This window comes from Rattus norvegicus, chromosome 10, assembly GCF_021556685.1.
Source record: "Rattus norvegicus strain SHRSP/BbbUtx chromosome 10, alternate assembly SHRSP_T2T, whole genome shotgun sequence".
In the NCBI taxonomy this organism is placed as follows: Eukaryota; Metazoa; Chordata; class Mammalia; order Rodentia; family Muridae; genus Rattus; species Rattus norvegicus.
The window spans coordinates 23,276,274-23,289,606 of record NC_141543.1 but is presented as its reverse complement, the minus strand read 5'-3'; the positions used below and the strand labels follow the sequence as shown (position 1 = coordinate 23,289,606).

General features: G+C 44.5%; 1 protein-coding gene across 12 annotated transcripts in view; it reads right to left on the bottom strand.

Annotated features, from left to right (window-relative positions):
• Positions 1 to 13,333, bottom strand: part of Fbxw11 (F-box and WD repeat domain containing 11) — a 97,136-nt gene that overhangs the window by 35,454 nt on the left and 48,349 nt on the right.

The following is a 13,333-nucleotide window of genomic DNA, read 5'->3' as shown; positions in this document are numbered from 1 at the left end:
ACTACACAAAGAAGTACTGTGTAATTATCCCTTTGGTGACCTAGTGGCTCAACAGATGCCCATTAACTGGAGATTATGCATGACTGGGTTTTCCCTTTTGAAGCTTCTACCTAACAGCTAAGTGGAACCTTAATGTGAAGGGGAAGTGGGCGGGCTGTGCTCAGAAAGGAGTGACATACAGCTCTCTATGGCCAGGATGCTCTCACGTTCCATTCCAAACCTAGAACTCTTATGACTGGAACACAAAACTTAAACTCCAACATCTGTCCTGTGGTATTTTTGGAAGGTCCATTGTGGCTCCAGAGGGAATCTCTGTTTGCATCTTCAGGGATAAACTTTCTCAAATTGACCCTACTTTTCCTTTACATCCTAAAATGTCTGGACCCAACCCAGAGTACTTCCCAACAGAGCAATGGAGAATCCCCAACAGTTGACAGGAGCCAGCACTGAATAGGAGTCACTGCTGTCTATGTTAGTGACACACAATAGGTGAGGCAAAGCAAGATGCTGGAATCTTGACTTGTCACTCAGTATGGGACCTTAGGCAAATAAAACCATGAAACAGGGCCACAGGATGTGGTGAGAGCATCAGTTCTGTGCCTGATGCTGAATCTCTGGCCAAGATGTCCTCCTTCCCTCCTTTGAGGACACTGCTTTCCCAGGTTTCCTTTGCACATGTTTACAATGCCAGTGACCTGGGCAGAGCACACTGGCTGTGGAGGGAAACTCTTCCTCAAGAAAATCTTACAAGTCCCAGATGTCAAGGCCAATGACAGAGTACAGGTGAAAGGGTGTGGGGGGCAAGCAGTACGTCCTAGTGTTCAAAATCGGGGCAGCAGTGGACAATCCTGAAGCAGAGTCGGGACTGAAGTGGATAGAATTCCACTGCATCTACGATCTGCTGGAGCACATGAAGGGGCTGGTCCTGAAGCTCCAAAGCTGCAGGATCTCCATGACACAGAGCAAGAGCAGGATTTCTGAGAGGAACCCCAGTGAGGATCCAGTATTAATGGTGTAGCAGAAAGCCAGAGGCCTCAAACTAGACCAGTAACTCACTGCAGTGAACATTTGCAAGCAAAGATGTGTGGACAAAAGGCTACACTGTGTGACGCACTACAGCTTCCATGATGAGATGGGTTTTTTGTTTGTTTGGTTTTGGTTTTTTTATTTTCTTTTGGGTGGAGTCTGCAATGGCAAGGGGCAGATGAGTATGAAGGGACAGGGAGGCAAGTGGGATTGGCGGTGATGATGTGGAATTCATAAAGAATCAATAGAAAGGTGGTTTAAAAAAAAAAAAAAGGAAGGCCAAGGAGACAGAAGCTTGCCTGGATGCACAAGGAGATCACAGGAAGGATGGGAAGTCGAATACAAGATGGCCAGAGTTCTTGTCACTCAAAGGCCAGTAATAGTTTGTGCTGAAACCTTCTACAGTCGGGACAGTGTCTTGGTTCCTTACCTCCTGAGTAAGCATAGTTCTGACCTAAGCATTGTCGTATTTTTCTCTCAAGGAAGGAGTGAAAATGTCCAGAGTCCTGCAGATGGCACCAGTAACGGCATCATCACAGTGAGAAGCTTTAATTTACCTGTGCCACAAAAGCATTATTTACATGGCTGAGAGGAAGGCAGCTCTTGTGAAGAAATAACAACTATTCTCTTCCTGTGAAATTATAGAGGCTAAGTGTATATGGTTCAGTGAAACCCTCTGAGGGTCAGACCAAACCTGCCTCCCACACACTTCCCAGCCTCTCTTACAGATCCTTAAGAAAAGCTACAATAGAGACCACCATTCAGAGTATACTGAGGAGGCTTGTTTCATGACTTCCACTCATCTCTATAGCTCAAACATGGGCCCTCATTCTGCTAACAGCACCTGGTCATTGTTGGACCACATTCTCAGTTAATCACTTCTAAATAGTATTTAATCCTACATGGTATGAGAGCTGCTGAGAAAGAAAACAAAAAACAAACCCAGGGTCTAAGTAAGTTTGAGAAAAACAGTCTATGTCCATGAGCACACACAGTCACCTGAGCTATCACCCGTTCCAGTAAGTGACCAGGCTACTCACTGTACATTCTGTAAGGAACTAGAACTCTGAGTCAGATCTAGTCGGTTTATACTGCTTCCCTCAAGCTATGTGGACATGAACAGCCCTCAGTAGTGATCTCTGCTAACTGCATGTCTCTAGACTTCAGACAAACAGCTGTGACTAAAGGGGAAGGAAGGGCTGCTTCGACAATCAGTCACAAGCAAAAGCCACTTCTCCAGCACCTTTCTCAGACTTCTACATAGGATTACAGAGACTTCTCTTAGGACAACTGTCTGTGCCACACACTTGCGCACACACACAACACATACACACAAACACACACACACCACACTCCCCAATGCACATAACACTCTCAAGCGCGCCCACACACACAATGTATGCACACATTTTTATATTACTTCTTAAACACCCACAGGTCCAAGGTTTGAGTGGAGCCAAGGTTAGTTATACACATTCAAACTGTCAGGTGAAACCACGGGGTCAACCCATCTGAGACGTGAATCCCTCAAGTTCCAGAGCTTCCCACGCTTGAATACCCACGTGCCTTCCTTACTTCCTGCCCGTTTGTAATCACTTCTTGTCTCCTGTCTATCTGCCAGGAGTACAACATGCAAATGGATAAAAATTTAGACCCTCCTTTTCTGAACCGACCAACAAATACCACCCAGGAAGCAGCAGTGGGACTCTTGGGAGGTTGGCCCGGGCACTACTGATATTTAGGGACAGACAATGTCTTGTTATGGCAGCTGCTGTGAGCATTGCAGGAAATAAAGGGTATCCCAGGCTTTTATCTGTCCTGCAGCATGGCAATGTGACTATCAAACTATCTCCAGATTGCCTTGTCCAGAGAACGGGAGGCAAACTCACCCCGCTCACTTGAAAGGCAGTTCTCTATGAGTGTGCAGTGCACTGGCCTTCAGAGGGCACTGCCCTGCAGTCTGCTTGGCCCACAAGGTATTGGAGGCTCTCCACATATGCATGACTGTAGCAGCCACATAGGTCCGTTTTGTACTAGCCACTCCCCAACCCCACAATGGAAGGGCCTGTAATCCCAGGTTCTTGAAAGGCTGAGACAAGATCACTGGGTCTGAAACCAGCTTAGACTACAGGGTGAGTGGTGCACAGACATAGTCGACCTATATATTTACCTCCCTACCTTCTGAGCTAAGTCCTGCCTACCATCGGATCAGTTATGTGAGAATCTTTAATGACAGGAGTTCTTATTAGGCATTCATAGGCTTTAACAAAATTTCTGTAATTCTTTGAGTAATTCTATGCCTCTGTTTAAACCATACTGTTATGGCAAAATGGTGTGGCTGAGGCATATGTAACCTAAGGAAGGAAGCCCCACTAATCACAGAACAACAGACCAAACCCAAAATACAAGATTCCAGAAGTGCCGCTAGAATCTGACGTACTGCTGACAGCTTCAGCCAGTAGTCAATCAGAAACATCCCGGTGCACCTTGCCTAGCAGGTCTACTCAAAGTAGAAATGACAACAGTTGCCATTTTAAAAGTTATGGGTGTGAACAGGCCACAGCCACATAGAAGTCAGAGGGCAGTCCTCCTCCTACCTACCGTGTGGGTTCCAGGGACCAAATTCAGCCTACCCGGCTTTACCTTTACCCACCAAGCCATTGCTCTGGCCAAAAAGAGTTACCATTTAGTGACTTTCTACAATAGTCAGACTTTGAAACTTTTAAGAACTGTATGAATTCCCTCTGTTCATTACAACAATCCTATCTGACAAGTACACAAATTCAATTTTACCAACGCCAAGAACCACGACTCAGAAATATTATTCACTGCTATTTCACATCAGTTAAGTACTAGACTTCAAAGCCTGCCTCTTCCTTCATGCATGAGTCCCTCAGTAATACAGCACAACACAGCTAGCTGGGGTCCTACAAGGATCCCAATTCTGTTTTAAACATCCTTTTTCTACCATCAATCACAAGGAGACTACAGACACCGAGGGAGGATGTGGCCTTTAAAAACACTATTCAACACTGGGCCCCACGGAAGGGCCTGGAATTCCAGGTGGTTGGGAGGCTGAAACAAGATAGTGGGTCTAAAGCGAGCTTGCCCTACAAGGTGAGTTCCAAGCCATCAGGGTCAACTTAGCCAGACCGTGTTCCTCAGATCTATAAGGAAAAAGGGTCTGACACAGCTGGGTGGCGGAACATTTGCACAGGTCCTGGCTTCAGCCCACAAAGCAAACGCACTCAGCATCCCAAGGATAAATCAAGCAGTACAAATTTTCATGCTGACGAAGAAACATTGGCTTGATTAGTTGGATCAATTAGTTAAAACTCCATTAAATATACCATTAAATATACCCAAAGATTTAAAAAAATTCCATTTTTTTAAAAGCGCATTTTTAAATCTGCCCTAAGATAGATGCCATCGGTGGTCTGTGACAAAAGGTCCAGCAGAAGCTTCTTCTCCCCCATGACTTTGTTAACACTTCTCCCAGGTAACTGCAGCCACAGCACTATGGCTCTCTAACTGCCCTCTAGCACTGACAAACACCTCTTCTCCATTGTCTTTAGCTTGCAGATAAGCAGGGGAGTTGGTTTGCAGGCAGGTGCCACCGAGGAACACAGAATATATTTCACTTTAAAAAGTCCCCACTTTGAGAATCAGCTAAAAGGAACAATTCCTATTTAAAGCCTGGGAAATTCTGCAGTAGGTTAGAGGCTAGGAGTCGAGTTGCTAAGACATTCACCCTTACAACACTAAACCCTCCGGTACTCCAGTCCTTCTCTCAGGTCCTTCTCCAACTGCTGGCTGCAGCCCATCAATATTTAATGGGTTGCAACCAGCATTTTAAATTTTAAAAAAAAGAAGAAAAAATAAGTATAAGGCATTCACCTAACCCACAGAGTAAGCACCAATTCACAGAAGAGGCGTTAGATGTGGTAGCGTTGGCGGGATGTGGACATGCAAAGGTCCCGTGGCACGCTGCACAATATTCAATCAAACTCCTGACTGACAACTTCCTGAAAAGCAAGGGTCACAAACAGGATAAAATGTGCTTTTCTAACTATACTGAATAAAATTTGACTAATAACACTAAAAAGTTATTAATGTGTTTTTAGGACACTTATCTACTGCCAAATTCTGTTTGTTTCTAAGACAGGCCTCAGGTTCGAGGGCCGGGCACAGGTGCTGTTCACCAGGACCCCTAATTCTCCCTGTGGCCTTTACTGGCCCTCCCTGGTGACTGGGTGGTGGTATCTCTTCCTGGAATTTCACTGTTCTGAGTATTTTTTTTTCTTTCTTTTTTTTTTCGGAACTGGGGACTGAACCCAGGGCCTTGCGCTTGCTAGGCAAGTGCTCTACCACTGAGCTAAATCCCCAACCACTGTTCTGAGTCTTGCTTAACATTGTTTCATTGAAATTTTTAAGTACAACAGTAGTTCATTCTTTTTCATTTCTGTGTACTATTTCAAAACTTCCTTATCGGTGAGGATTTAGCTCAAAATCAAGAGAGTTTGCCTCCATAAGGCCCTGGGCTCAATCCCCAAACCGCCAAAAATGTTAATGCACAGTCACTTCCACCTCAGCTTCTCCTTTTCTTCTTCCTTGGTGTGTGGGGTCTGGCCTGGACCTCATGCAAGCAAGCCAAGCACTGCTGGGCCACATCCCAGACCTCTTTCGGCATTTCAAAATAACTGGCCACGTCTTCTGGTGTGCACGTGTGTGATGCTATCAGGTCTCCTTACAAGTACAACTGGACCACTGCAGTGCATGCCCGTCGTCTCCCAAGGCGTGTCCCTAGCTGCAAGTTCCCAGGGCCTTGTCCTACTACTCATTTTTCCCTCACCCATTCATACAGCACCCTGATCTTCCAGTCATAAAGTAATAGATGCCTCCCTCTGTGACCTAAGAAAGCCTAATTTAAAACTATGTGAGCTATATAGAGGGACAAATTACAGTACGCAGACACACAGCTGTTTCTCGATATCCATTCAGACCTGATCTCAGGAACCCCCTCAGAAATCAAAATGGAAGGACGACTGCCGTGTTCGAACTTGAGCTGCACGCGTACTCTTTCAGCCATCTCTAGACTCCTATCAAACATTCTGTGGAGAGGTTGGGGATTTAGCTCAGTGGTAGAGCGCTTGCCTAGCAAGCGCAAGGCCCTGGGTTCGGTCCCCAGCTCCGAAAAAAAAAGAAAAGAAAAAAAAAAAATTCTGTGAACTGTCCAGCTACACTGTACTGCTCAGTGATGACAGGAAAGTGTGCCCATGTCTGTAACACACAGAGGTCGGGTTTCCCCTTTTGTTTTGTTTTTTTTTTTTAAAGATTTATTTATTTATTTTATGTGAGTACACTGTCACTGTCTTCAGACACACCAGGGGAGGGCATCGGATCCCATTACAGATGTTGTGAGCCACCATGTGGTTGCTGGGAATTGAACTCTGAAAGAGCACTCGGTACTCTTAAGTGCAATTAAGCCAAGCCATCTCCCCAGCCCCTCTGCTTTGTTAGTTTTAGCCTGATGTTAGTTTAATCTCTCCCTGTAGGTAGACAGCCATCCGTATACCACAAAATGTGAACACAAGCTCAACTGTTGCTGATTGGTTTTAACGAAGTATTTGTATTGTATGAGTTGCCCACATATATGCATGTGTATCGTGTGTGTGTGTGTGTGTGTGTGTGTGTGTGTGTGTGTGTGTGTGTGTGTGTTGCCTAGAAGGGGACCCTGGAAGCCCTGGAACTATTATAAACAGCTGTGCTCTGCCAGGTGGGTGCTGGAAAGTCTGCCTGGGTCCTCCCAGATACTGGGTCCTCCCCAAGAGTAGCAAGTGTTCTTAACCATCTCCCTAGTTCCCGGAGAGAGTAACTTGACAATGAAAAGGGTATGAGCCACACTGAATGTGGGGATCTCATTATGCTAATAAACTTTAAAGGCAAATAAATAAAATGTACCTGAATACCAACCACATCACAATCACTACTTAGATATTGTCCAAGTATATACCCTGTCACATCCATCCAAGACCAACACACAACACCATAGCAACTACAGAATATATCATAATGGTTACACCCACACAATAAGGTAGCAACCACTTCCTAAGTGATGAAAAGTGGGAAGTAAAAAGAAACAAAACCAAAGGGAGTTAAGTCCACCAAAAGCCTGACTTAAAAATAAAGAGATAACAGATTCAACACAATCACTGGCAAAGCACCAAGAGGTTCCCAGGCAAACCTCTCCGCACTGTTGTCACGCCCCAGCACTGTTGCCACGCCCCCATCTAAGTGCCACACAGCCCACCTGCCACATACACCCTGAGCAGAGGTAAAAGTTCACAGAGAAATATAAAGGGCCAGCCCCCAAGAATCAAAGCAACTGAAGAGCCAAGCTAGCGGATCCACACCATGGACTTCCAAGTGCTCACATGTAACTATGATAAAGGACAGCCATGCAGACAAACAATCTGAACAAAGTCCACAGTCAGTTTACCTGACTAAAAGGACTGGGGACCTTTCAGTGCAGGAGGAAGAGAATGGCCATGTTAGTTAAAACACCACATAACCTATTATGTTTAACATATCTTAAACCTCCTTGCCCCTCCACACAATCTACTCTACATAGAGATCTAAATATAAATAATAATGCTATTAATATTTATCCTCGACACATTCTTATGATCTTGGAATGGGCAAGTTTTCTTAAATAGAACACATTGTTTAAGATAAATGTGGTAAATTGTACTACAGTTAAGTAAGTCTGCTCATTAAAAGCATTATGCATCTGTGTGTGCACATGTGGAGGCCAGAGGTCAATGTCAAGTGTCTTCTTTGACCCTGTCTAATTTATTTTTGAAGCAGACATTCAGTCTGTCTGGAGCACTGGGGTTCAGTGAGGCTGGCTGGCCAGTTGTTCCCAGGATCCTCCTGTCTGCCTCCTGGGCTGCAGCTACAGAAGTGTACCACAGTCCTGGCTTACACATGGGTGCTGGGGACCTCATGCCTGTGCAGTAAGGACAACTAAGTAAACCACCTTTCCTGGCCCCTGAACACATTATTAAGTGTGCAAAAGGCATTTGCATGTGGTGACAGTGAAAACATCCTAGGAGTAACTTCGATGATGCTTCGCCCTGCACTGCACATGACAATGACACACACACACACACACTCACGCACACACACTCACACACACGCGAGCGCGACTGAATTCTAAACAGGTAAAATACACAGGCATTATACACACATACATAATTCTTTTTAAAGAAATCAATCAAGGGGCTGGGGATTTAGCTCAGTGGTAGAGCGCTTACCTAGGAAGCGCAAGGCCCTGGGTTCGGTCCCCAGCTCCGAAAAAAAAAAAAAGAACCAAAAAAAAAAAAAAAAGAAATCAATCAAAACACAGCCTCATAGAGATAAAACTACTGCCATCAACTTGATGCGATAACCACAAAGTACAATGAAAATTGCCTAACACATGCTCTCTAGAAACTGCTTCTGCCATGTAGCTCTGTGTATCTACATTTTTGTTTATTTCATTCCATAAGTTGTAAGAACAACAGGAAGTAAGAACATTGTTTTTAGTACTCTTAGGTATGACATGAGAATGAACTTTTGCACCTACTACAAGTGCCTCTGATTTGGGTTCCCAGAAATGGAGAAGATGCTTGGGAACCTGGGTTTCATAGTGGATGACCAAACTAACTTTGACTGTCTCTAAAGTTATCAAATGTTTCCCTAAGAACAGACTTCACTTCTAAATCCCTTTATTCAGCAGTCACTTCCTGCCCTGTGAACAGAGAGGGGCACTTCTCTGACATGGCTCTTGCTCCCAGGAACAGCTGTGAAGCCCTAAAGTCCCTCAAACATGGTAATGGCATCAGATGAAAACACTTGAATTTACGGAAGGAAGGAAGGAAGGAAAGAAGGGAGGGAGGGAGGGAGGGAGGGAGGGAGGGAGGGAGGGAGGCAGGCAGGCAGGCAGGCAGGCAGGCAGGCAGGCAGGCAGGCAGGCAGGCAGGCTGGCTTAAAAAAAAATCCGACTATATACATATTAATCTTGACAAACAGACAAAAAGAAATTAAAGACACAAACATCTAGATACCCTGTGCCCAGGGATCACAAGACTTAAGCAGTCAGCATTATCATCAAGTCAAAAACACAAGACAATGTCTGTCAGAATCTCAAGTACTTTTGGAAGAAAGAAAAATCCATCCTAAAACTTCTATCAGTCCCTCATAAGTCCGCAAATGGGATTTAAAAAAAAAAAAAGTGGGGCTGGAGAGATGGCTCAGTGGTTAAGAGCACTGACTGCTCTTCCAGAGGTCCTGAGTTCAAATCCCAGCAACCACATGGCTCACAACCCTCTGTAATGGGATCCAATGCCCTCTTCTGGTGTGTCTGAAGAAAGTTACAGTGTGCTCACATACATGAAATAAATAAATCTTAAAAAAAAAAAGTGAAAAACAGGAACAAAGTTGGAGTTGGGTTCCCAGGGCCTCTGATGCCCTTGCCTGGCTTCCAAAGGCACCAGGCACACAGACACACACACAGGCACACATCCATACACATAAAAATAAATGTTAAAAAAAACTGAAAAAGTGTTAAACCATGCTGTAACAATGTTCACAGCAGAGTGTGGATCACACACTTAAGGCCAACTCATCTTCATCCTGAGAAGGAACAAAGTCTCTTCAACAAATGGTGCTAGAACAACCAGGCAAACAAGCCAATGACTCTAATGTAGATACAAGCCTCTCACATTTCCCAAAATTAATTAAAATAAATAATAAAACTTGTTAATAAGGTGTTAAACCAAGAGCCAGAGGGCAGTGAGACGGACGGACGGATGGTTCATTGAGTACAGGTGAGCACCTGAGCTCAGTGCCTGGGATCCATGGAGATAAAAGAGAGAACTGAGTCCCACAGGTACCACAGACACAGAAGCAATTGACCAGCCTAACACTCAAGAATTTTACAGAGTCTGGGCAGTAGTGACACACATCTTTCATCCCAGGCAGAAGGCAGAAGCAGGCAGATCTCTGCGAGTTCAAAGCCAACCTGGTCTACATAGCAAGTTCTAGCTAGGACAGTTGGACTATACAGAAAGTCTCAGTCTCTCTCTGTCTCTCTCTCCCTTCTTCCCTCCCCCTCCTTTTTTTTTTTTTTTCAAGACAATGTTTCTCTGTGTAGCCCTGACTATCCTAAACCACACTTTGTAGACCAGGCTGGCCTTGAACTCACAAAGATCATCTGCCTCCAGAATGTTGGAATTAAAAGTGTGCACCGCCACCACCCAGCTGAGAGACCCTGTCTCAAAACAAAAAAACCAAAAACAACAACAAGAGCTGTAGGTTTCTAACATTGTAAGTGAGTGGGAATAAACCTTTCTAACTTTAAGAAGGTCTCCCCCGCCTCAAGAAAAACCCTCAAGTCAAAGCAGTGCATCATGGCTAGAGACTAAGAAACAGGATGCTTGTCTAGCATGCAGTAAGGGACTAGATCCAGTCCCAACCACTAGGGTGGAGAGGAAGAATCTGAGGTTTACACTGCCTACTAAAGAGATTTAAAGTGATCTGCTTTTCCAATGTGCACACAATTGACAAAAGCTAACTGAACACTAAATCACAAAGAAGCTGCACAGAAAAGAAAGATTAGGAAATAATAGTTTGTGATTTTAGGAAATAATAGTTTGTGGTTTAAAACATCCTAAAACCAAGAATAATTCCCATAAAAAGTTAATTTTTCAAAAACCAATGCTACATACAGAGCCACACAGCGGCCTGGCATTCAGGAACTGTACGTCTGTGGACTGGTTCTCTGGGGACTTCTCTGGGTTTGAGGCCTGCAAAGGCTGAAGCACCCACATCTGCCTTCGTGCTCCTTAGAGCTTGCTTCCTCCTTCCTTCCTGACAACCTGGACAGGCTTACTTTCCACGGGAGCTTGAGTTCCTACTTGTCTTACCCCATAAAAAGCCTTTTGTGTTATTTTTGGAGGTGTGCTGACCTATACATGTTTTCCAACAGAAGTTATAGAGCAAAACTCAGTGTAAAGCTTGCTGCCTACGTCTCAGAGCCGCCCACCCCTCCGTTATGCTTTATTTTCCCCCTGAGCTGTCCTGTCCTGAGAATGCGTGTGGAGAATAAATACTCTCAGGGCTCTTTCCCTCCACCCTAGTGGTTTTACTGCATGCTAGACTAGCATTCTGCCGCTGAGCTGCATCCCCACATTCTCAGCCTAGGACTCTGTTTCTTAGTCTCTAGCCATGATGTATTGCTTTGACTCTGAGTCATTGTCTCAGCATTAGAAAGGGAATTATAAACTGTGAGATGATGAATCTCACAAGCAGAGGGGAGCAGAAAGAGGCAGGTGGATCTCTGAGTTCAAGACCACTCCAGACAATACAGAGTGAATTCTAAGACACCCAGGGCTACAGAGAAACCCTGTCTCAATAAACAAACAAAAAGAAGTTAGAGATATACTAAGGGTCGCCTTGCTGGGTGTGGTATCTTATACTGAGGCTGAAGTAGGAAGCCTGTCATATAGATCCGAGAGCGGCCTGGGGTACAGTGAGTCCTAAGAACACGTTGGAAAACTTGGAGGCCATGGACTCAGATCAGCACTACAACACCTGCTTAGCAAGAAGCCCTGGGATCAGTCCCCAGTACTACCACTCACAAACTTATGTTTTGTTTCTTTGTTTTCCCTGGCTGCCCTACAACTCACTACATAGACCAGAATGGTCTAAATCTAAAAAAGACCCTCCAGCCTTTGCTTCTCAAGTGCTGAAATTAAAGAAAGGCATACACCACCATGACTGGCCTAAGAATAATTGATAACCATTAATATTAAGATATAATTAATGTTAGATATAAATATAAATGCAATAATAATAAAGATAAATATGTTTGTATTTTTAAAATATTTTTGGTTTCTCAAGGCAGGGTTTCTCTGCATGACCTTGAAGTCCTAGAACTCACTCTATAGACCACTATCATTGGGTTTCTCTGCATGACCTTGAAGTCCTAGAACTCACTCTATAGACCACTATCATTGGGTTTCTCTGCATGACCTTGAGTTGAAGTCCTGGAACTCACTCTATAGACCACTATCACTGAAGTCAGAAATCTGCCGTCTTTGCTCTTGGTAGCTGGGGCTAACTGCTCAGTTTGCCTAGGGTGTGCTTCAGGGTCAGCTCATATGTGTTGGATGTGCCTGTGTCATTGTTTAAGTATTTTGTACATTCATGCTCCAGGCTCTTAAAAAAAATTGAGACAAAAAATAAGCATTTGATTCCCCAAAAAAAATTTGAATTAAGACAACAATTTTTCCTACTGGGTTATCACCACAAATATTCTGTAGAGAATAAAAAGTATGTGAAAACAGTCCTCACACGCATCTGGAAAATACTACTCAAGCAGCTTTTGTAAAGCTCACCATAGCAGTAACTCCGCACTCTGGAGGCTGAGGCGGGATGACACTGGGGCTGTTTGAACTCAGGGGTTTCCATCCAGAAGAAGTTAGAGGTTTAGAGAGAAACAAATGACATCTTCTAGCATACGGGCTGGGCCCAGAAGCAACGACATTGTCCCAGCAACACTAAACACGCACTTGTACCTGAGTATAGGAAAACCCAAGAGCCTGGACCATGAATGCACAAAGCACTTAAAACAATGCCAAAGGCAATCAAACAGATACCGGAGCTGACCCTGAAGGACCCACTAGGCAAACTGAGCAACCTGGCCATCAAAACAATGACTAACAGACTACAGCCTACAGAGTAAAATAGGAAAGCCAGATACTGACACAGGAGATGAAAACAAAGCCCCAGGGAGTCATACGCTTCCATCAACTCAAAGGGCCTCTCTACAGATTACGGAGTTACAAAGGGATAAACAACTTTACGGTGAAGGATGCTTGCTGGGCTCTATTTAAACCAAGCAATCACTGTTCAGAAGACAAATCAAAATTACACTCGGCCTAGAAGGTGTTATGAGCACAGAGCAAGCCTGTGTGCTGATCCAACCACAGAGGCACACGGAAACCTATACTGAAACACCACCTAACAGTTGGTCTGCAACCCACACAATTGGCAAGGTCACCAGGATCCAGCAAAGGCAGAAAAGCTGTCCCACACCGAAAGGGGTACAACTGAAGTCAGCACACCATTCCTAAATGACACTTAGGTAGGGCCTGAGGAGTGATGTCAGCCATGTGTCAGTGTTAACCTACTGCTGAGTCCTAACAGACTTCTGAGACACTCACCCTGCACCAAGACAGCAGAGCAAGACAGAGCCAGCCAG